Source organism: Leptonychotes weddellii, chromosome 5 (genome assembly GCF_054177405.1).
Source record: "Leptonychotes weddellii isolate Sample4059 chromosome 5, ASM5417740v2, whole genome shotgun sequence".
NCBI lineage: Eukaryota > Metazoa > Chordata > Mammalia > Carnivora > Phocidae > Leptonychotes > Leptonychotes weddellii.
In genome coordinates, this window is record NC_138373.1 from 77,330,720 (window position 1) to 77,339,511 (window position 8,792).

The 8,792-nt window shown below is 41.7% G+C and overlaps 1 protein-coding gene and 1 pseudogene across 1 annotated transcript in view; both read right to left on the minus strand.

Annotated features, from left to right (window-relative positions):
* GRIN2B (glutamate ionotropic receptor NMDA type subunit 2B) overlaps positions 1 to 8,792 on the minus strand; it is a 401,212-nt gene that overhangs the window by 320,144 nt on the left and 72,276 nt on the right. The gene's annotated exons all lie outside the window — the stretch shown is intronic.
* Positions 1,477 to 2,172, minus strand: LOC115941901 (zinc finger protein 280D pseudogene; annotated as a pseudogene).

The following is an 8,792-nucleotide window of genomic DNA, read 5'->3' on the forward strand; positions in this document are numbered from 1 at the left end:
CAAGGAGGACACGCTGGTGAGGGTCTCTCCCTGGCTGCCTTCTGGATAATTCTTCTGATTTATCTTCTATTCCACTAATTCTCTCTTCAGTTGTATATAAATCTGCTGCTAAATCAATCATATGGTTCTTACTTCCAGTTATTTTATTTTTTGCTCCTAGAGGTTCTAGTTGGTGCTTTTTTCCCCCCCCCAAGTAAAAATGGTCTCTACTTTTAAAAAGTGAGTGGTTGAGCTCACAAGTCAATCACACAAGTGCTTTTCTGCAAGATAAACATGTTACTTCAGACAGCTTTATGCATACAACCCACTTCGTCACAGAAAATAGTTTAAAAGCACACATATTCAGGGGTAGAGAGCTAACATCAATAACATTTTAATACTTCATCAAGGAAACTGAGTATGACTACAGTATTTTTTTACCATGAGTACACAGTGGTGACTAATATAAAACTACTGGTACAGCTGGTACCACTGTCTTGATTCATACTGAGGCGACAGCACTTTACCCACCACTGCTTTTGCACCCTCAGTGCAAATACCAACACGGTGAAAAAGGCAAAGAGTATCTTTGTATTATTATGACAGTCTCCCAAACCCACAAGAGAGTCTCGGGGGAACCCCAGAAGACTGAAGACCACTTTGAAAAGCGCTGCCCTAAGGCAATGCTTCAATTTTTAAAAAAATATACACTGATACATAACATCTATGTATTTATTTGCATACACACATAAACTGTGAGTCAGTCTGTACTGAAAGCCCAGATCTACCATTTGCTAGCTGTGTGACCTTCAGTGAATTACTGAAGCTCTGTGAGCCTCTGTTTCCTCAACTATCAAATAAGAGTTAACAGGGTGCCTGGGTGGCTCAATCAACTGAGCATCCAACTGTTGGTTTCGGCTCAGGTCATGATCTCAGGGTCATGCGATCAAGCCCCACATGGGACTCCTCTCTCAGCATGGAGTCTGCTTGAGATTCCCTCTCTCCCTCTCCCTGTGCCCCTCCCCCCACTCACCCACATGCAAGCACATTCTCTCTCTCAAGTAAAAAAATACATAAATCTTTTTAAATATTTTAAAAAGAAAATAAAACAAGAAAAATAATAGTGCTTGTTTCACAGAAATTAAAAGATTTATGTAGTGCATTTAGCACAAAGCCTTACAAATATTAATAGCTCAATAAAAACTGTTAACATGAACAGTTACTTTTTAAGTTTTTTAAACTAATTAAACTATGAAGGTATGTTTTCAGAATAAAATGTTACAATAGCTTCTCAACAATTTTCTAAATTAAGAACCAAGAATACTTGGCCCAGTTTATAATCTTAAGTAGCTTGCCATTGTGCAATTTTCATTACTGATTATACTTTCATTCATGTTTTGATAGCACAGTTTTCAATACTGTACCTATTTAATGTAAGCATACTGCCTGATTTATGAACAGGTTAGGTAGTTAGTTCCTGGTTGACATTGTCTAATGTCACTTAGGCTTTCTGAACCAATTATATTGGATGACTACCCATGATAGCCCAGAAATTGTAGATACTGATAAATAATATCCAATGCATCCCTGAGATGACTATGTACTTTCAGAAACACAGGTCTAGACAAAGTGTGAACAATAACAGAACTATCTAAAGATCTAGTTTCAGGGGGAAAATTTACTGGTGAGGCAGCCCCTGGATCTGATGTTGGGTTCACTAGTCTGACTTGCGGGCTGGGATGCAGCAGTAATACCTGAGTGCACCATTCTCTAGTCCCCTCAAATATGAGCTGAGGTCTACCCTGTTCAAAATATTTGCAGTTGCTGGTTTTGAACCTGACATCTCTCCAACAAAGATCAGCTCGTGGTCATCCTCACCCTCATCCTCAACCTCTTAGTTTCTTCTGCTATGGTTCCAGCTCTTCTTCACATTCCATACACAGTTCTGCCATTTTTGAATAATTTTTTGGCTGGAAAGGGTTGTGGCCCATCAATTTGCAGATCTGGGTTTCTGCAAACTGTCACCTAAGTACGTGCGACTCCAGGCAAGGCATTAAGTTATACCTGTTTTCCTTCCTTTTCTCCCCTTAATCTGTCTTGTATTGGTTTAATTTGCAGGTACTAAGAACTGAACCCGGAGCAGAGCTGATCCCTGAGGAGGAGAAGAAGGTGGAGGAGGAGAAAGACGTGCAGGAAAACCCGCTGAAAATCGGGTGTGCCTGCCTGGGGGTGCCCACCTGCTCCCCTCCAGCCCCAGGTAGTATCCCCTAAATCTCTGGTTGGGTTTTTTTTTTGTTGTTTTTTTTAACAAATCTTCTAGAATACAGTCTATACTTTTCTAGTTCCCAGAGATATTTTTAAGCTTGCCTTTTATTTCTTTAAGTACCATAAAGATAGTTATCTGTAATATATGTCTGATGATTCCAAAGTCTGGAGTGTTTGCCGATCTGTCTCTGCACTCTGGTGTTTCTTCTGCTTCGTGCTGGTTTTGTTGTGTGCTAGTTATCTCTGAGGGTACTGCTCACTACCCTTGAAAATAGAAAGGGGAGGTAGGTCCCATAGTCTTCATCATAGATGAAGGTGTCTTCCTCCAAAGAAGTTTGCATTTGCTTCTGCCGGGTTCCTAAGACTACCAGGAACCCAGAACCACCTCAAACTAAATTCCCTGCTAGAGGGTTCTGGACCATCCATTTATGCAAATACAGGTTGTAAGTACTCTGATGGTCTGAGCCTGCTGTCCTTAACAACTTCTCAGAGACAGGTTTTCTTTCACTTCCCCACCTCCAGCCCCCTTCTGCTCAGTCTTGAGGAGACCGCTCTCTCTGTGCACTTGCTTGGGGATGTGATGCGGGCATTTGTAGCCCAGCACAATATGGGAGGGTTTCCCTAGGCTCCCCATTTGGACCACATTCCAAGTTTTGTTTTCTGCCCTTTCCTCCCAGGCCATCAAAACTGCTTCTCAGTTTTGAGGATCAGCAAATTGCAGGGGATAAACAGAGCTCCCAGTGCTTTTCCCAGCCTTGGACTTCAGCCTCCCAATTCTTTATTCTCTTTTAGCAATTCAATGCTTTTAAGACATCCTTTTTATCCAGTATTTTAATTTGTTTTTAGCCAGAGGGTCAGACTAATTAGCCGGATTGCCATATTCCTGGAGAAGAAATGGCATTTATCTGTCCTTTAAACATTCCAGCTTGTGCCCGGCCTCCTAACTACAAACAACTCCACAGGCACTCCAGGCCTTACCTCCTGTCCTTCAGTATCGAAATTTAAAGTCCAAGCCCACTGAAGGGCAAAGCTTTACCACCCTTCCATCTACTCCCACTTCTTTATTATACAGCTTTGCTACAGTCAATCAATTTCAAGAACAACATTTTGAGTTTCAGGAGCAACAGGTTGTGGAGAGAGACAATCACCCATTTGGTGATATAGAGATGGGTGGTCATATTCTAGAAAATGTGCGGTCTTTTCGCATGGTCTGTTGTAGGTGGTGTATGTGTGCTTGTGAGTGTGTGTGTGAGTGTGCACGTGCCTACACGCGCGCAAGAGGAGGAAATGGGTGTATTCAGGATTTATTCTAGTAGAAGCAATTCCAGTTTTGCTGTCTATAAGGGCTTTATGACTTGTGTGAATAGGCATGATGACAATGACTTCCTTGTCTGGAAAATCACAATAAACTGTTCTAAAAATGTCATCGTCACAATGTGTATACAACCCAAAAGCCAGTCCCATGGTGAATAGGATTAATTTATATCATAATAATTTGTAATTTTAAATAATTCACATCTTCTATGTATAATTTAGACACTATGTGCATGACTCTTACTGAGAATAATGTTTGCAATAGATCTATCTCTGTGAAGATACAGCATACCCCGTTTCTTGGCCATTCGTTATCTATGCAAATTACTTAATATCTTTAGTTCAGAGGCTTCATTTGTAAATCAAAGGACATGGACGTGAAGTTGTGTAAGACTCCTTCCAGCCTCACATTTCTTCCAAAGGTTTATTTGTAATACGGAAAGCCATTTAGAAATAAGCTTTTTGCATTAACTAGTTACATGCAACCATACGAAAGAATCTCACAGATAAGAAAGGAAGCAAAAGCCACCAGACACAAGAGTACATACATACTGCTGGATTGCCTTTATATGAAGTTCAAGAACAAGCAAAACTTACCTAAGGCTGACAGAAGTCTGAGTAGACTTGGAAAGGGCATGAGGGAACTCTCTGGCTTGCTGGAAATGGTTTATACCTTTATCTGGAGGGTGGCTGCCCAGATGTATACATATGTAAAAATTCACCCAACTGTGAACTTGATACGGTTCACTTTATTGTGTGTACGTTACACCTCGATTTTTTTAAAGTGCATAAACAAGAACTCAAGAAATATTTAAAAATGATCCTTTATCATCTCATTATCTCCATGTTTCTTAAAATTCAGGATAAAGTAATTCACCTTTTTTTAAAAAAAAGTAAATGGCAGGGGCGCGTGGGTGGCTCAGTAGGTTAAGGGTCTGCCTTTGGCTCAGGTCATGATCCCCGGGTCCTGGGATCAAGCCCCACATCAGGCTCCCTGCTCAGCGGAGAGCCTGCTTCTCCCTCTCCCTCTCCCTCTGCCTGCCACTCGGCCTACCTGTGCTCTCTCTCTCTCTATCTCTCTGTCAAATAAATAAGTAAAATCTTAAAAAAAAAAAAAAGTAAATGGCATTTTACTTATTACTGCCCATGAATGCCTTACTTGGAAATGCATATAGTATATTTTAAAATCTTTTTTTTTGTTATTTTATATTCTATTTAACGTTAGGAGTCATAATTCTTTTACTTCAGAGTAAAAATAAACAGAAAAAAATGAACGAGGTTGTCTCTTCATTAGGCATAATCTTAAAACTTCACTTCTTTATTTAAAAAAAAATCTTAATTCAACTTTCACCAAGTCAAAATGGCATCCTCATCCACTCTACCCATTCTCCAGTTCTTTAGAATTCATAACACTGTATACTTTACTTTTCCTAAACCTCACAGCAATATCTATGCCATTTAAATTACTCTGGAAGGCATGCAGTTCTCTATCAATTTCCCTCAGCCAAGGAAAACAAAAGAAAACCACACATAAATATGCCAAAGAATTCCAAATTTGAAAAAAAAGAAAGTTATGATGTTCAGTGGTCACAGGAAACGCTGGAAGCTGTTGTTAGACCCAGGTACTATTTTGAGATAGTCCAGCCCGTTCATAATTGCCAATACTATAAGCACTCACTGTGCATCATGATAAAGAGCATTTAACTGACATTATGTCCTCAGATAACCATAACAATTCATAAGATGGATACTAATATACCCCCATTTTATGGATGAAACTAAAGATTAGAAGGGTTTAAAAATTAACCCAATTTTATATGGCTAGTAACCAGCAGATGGTGGATTTCAACTCAAGAAGCTTGATTCTGCCACAAAAATTCTTATATATCACACTCTAAAGTCCTTCCCTATGATGAACTGAACGTCTCCCTTTACCTTGCACCTAGTTCTGCTCCTTAGGGAGAGAGACACAGAACTAATCCCCTGCCAGATGACAACATTTCATATACTTGAAGAAAACTCACACCCTGCCCTGCCCTTCTCTCCTACAAATTAAAAACACCTCTTACTTCTACCGTTTTTTATATGACTTACTTCAAGTCATGTCCCCTTGCTTGAGACGTCTCACAAAATGTACCCCAGTGTATTCACTGATTGCCTGGAACTGAAGAAAGGACCTTCAAACTGGTCTGATAAGAGCACGACACCAAGCACACTGCTGGACTTCTCCAAGAAAAGGACCACTTTAATGGAATCTAGCAATGCTCGGTCAGTAGCGAAAGTGATAGGAGAAGGAGCCCCGGGATTATGGGTACACGCGGTACATAGTATAAACGGGCACTGGCTCATACTTTTTAACGTGGGCAGGCTCCAGGAAAGCAGCATAAAGATACTTCCTTCTCTCCTTCTACCCTCCTTAAGCTAGGTCAAAGCCATTGATCCTTGGGCAGCACAAAGGGCGAATTTTGGAGCTCCAGATTTGGAGCCATGTTACACAGATCTGCACTGAAGTTGAGTTACTACTCTTTGTATGTGTAGAAGTCCACATGAAAACCCAAGACCAACTGTGAAACTGCCCAAGTAGATAAAGATGAACACCACCCATTCCTGAGAACTCATCTTTGATAAAGGACTACCTAAGTTCAACAAAGGGAGCTCAAAAGTCTAACGTTCGTATTGTAAGGGTTAGTAATAATAGTACCCTCAGGTTAATTCCACTGGGTATGTGCTGTGTCTCCTGGTAATCTACAGCCCAGATGGAGGAGGAGGGCCAGAAACAGTGACTCTTGTTCTTAAATCCACCAAAACTTTCTGATCAGGCTTATGGAAGTCTCAGGGAAAAATATGAACTGAATGTATTACAACCAAAAGGGGCATGGCGCGGTCTGGCGCCCAGCTCTGATGCACCGTGAAAATACATCGTATCCGGCGGCCTGATGGCTGACAGCTTCCTGGTCATTAAATTTCGACAGAGACTAGAAAGACTCAGGAAGAAAGAGAAAAGGCAGAGGGTCCTAAGGTAGGGAGGAACATCCCAGAGTAATAAAGATAAATGTGACAAGGAAGTAAACACAAGAGAAAAAGGAGTGTTGCAAACAAGACAAACTAATGGTAGCTGTTCTAATTTATATAAATATTAGGAAAGAGAACAGGACCTGAATTAGAAAATATCAACCACCCTGGTAAAAAAAAAAAAAAAAAAAACTCTGTTTAAAGACAGGTTGATTGTCAGAGATTAGTAAACAACAAAGAAATACCACCTCCTATGTTTTAGGAAACAATCACCCAATTAAGCCAACTAAAATATTTACCTAAGAAAACCAAGAGCAGAAGCCATTCAGAATATGTTTCAGGAATGGGTTTTAAGATGTTCCAAAGTTCAAATAATTGAGGTTTTTCTTATAAAACTAAACTTAGCCAAACTGCTTCCAAACCTACTTATTCCTTCACTGACAAATATAATAATGCTCCCGGGGCTCAGATCTTATTATTATTAAAGACTTATTAAGTATCCCTGGTGTGCTGAATGCCGCACATAATAGATGGATAAATACACTGTGTGCCCTCCCTTGAAGAGCTTAGTCTTACAAAACTGATAGGACACACAAATAAACACTCCCAAATTTGCTCCAGAGAGAAGAGGAGATGCCTTTATAATGCTTTGGTGTTAGATGCAAGGATGAAAAATGAAATGGACTTGTTTGATGAAATGGGACAAACACATGGACACAATTATTCTAGCAACACACAGCCTTCTCTCCAGCCCCAAAGAAGGTACAGCCCATCCTATAGCTAATCCCTTTACCCCCGTCCTCCCTCCGCCTCATCTTCCTGCCCCGACTCCGGCTCAGACCTTCACCATTTCTGGCCCGGGTCCCCAGGAAGGCCTCTCCTCCACGAGCTCTGCCACCAGATCACCCCACTCTGAGCAATCTGGTACACCATTTCCCAAGGAATTTTTTTTAATAAAATGTAAATTTCACTGTGTCACTCCTCTGTTTAAAGATTCTTCAGTAGATTCCCATAGCTCTCAGGATAGAGTTCAAAGTAATCCCTTACCGTGACATAAAATGATCTTTGCAGTTTGCATTTCCATAAATTTTCATTCTCCTCTAATGGCATGACTCCTCAGGAGCCCATCTACTCCAAACCTGCTGCCCTTTACTTGATTTCCAAATCTGTCATGCTTTCTCGCATTTCCATGCCTTAACTCCTGCCGAACGGGGCCTGGGACAGCTTGTCCTTCCCTCCTTAACTAGCCAGCCCAAGCATCACCTTCACTTAAAAGGCATTTCCAACACCCCCTGCATGTCCCTGGGCTGGCCCTCCTCCTCCAGGCCCCGATCTGCCCTCATATGAGACCCTACAGTACCTCTACTGGGACCCTATGCTGAGTCTTATCTGTCTCCTCAAGGAGACCAGGAACTCTTCTAGAAAACAACTACACCCCATACATTTTTATATCTCTAGCAGTTGGCACAGAATTTGTAAGAAAAAAAGTGAGAGATAATGAGCCTAAAGCAGAATAAAATGATATTTTCAAATAAAGGAATGAATGATCACATAGTTGGTTCAGACTCTAGGGAAAGGATTGGACTCCGAGCCTCAACACCAATGTTGGTAGAAGTTGGAGGTGGGAGTGGGGGAGGGGAGAAGCCCCAGAAGTGAGCTTGAAAGGGGGCCTCGGGCGACCAGTAAAGCAAATTAGTCTCAGAAGTCTGCTCTGACCTCACAGCCCAGGAGCCAGGAACCACCTCACAACCTTTGTAAAGTTTGTGTCAATATTTATTACTTTTTACACAATTCTTCTTGGCTACCTGCTCACCTCAGGCAATAAATCAAAATCCTATCTTCTGGCTTTCTGGAAGGTCCCTTCCCTTCCATGGCTTGGAGGGAGGATGATCTCTTCTCCCTCCCTTTGTCAGAACTCCTAATCTAGGCCTGAGGCTCCTCCTCCGCCCCCGGGACACACCCAGGCACCCCCACATTGACAGAATGAGGGCAAAGACTTCGCACAGGCCGCTGGGGGTCAGTGGCGGGGTGTCTCCCTTGCCAGAGGTGGAGGGGTTTGTGGACCCGCAGAGGAAGGTATTGGAGTACCTGTTTCCTTCGGGCTCTCTGATTCTCCTTCTTGTCGGTTTTTTTCCACCTCCTCAGGAAGAAAGCTTTTAGCTGGGAAAGGGCAGGCTTGACTGCCCATGCCGTCAGCACGGTGAAGCTCTGCCACATCGTGC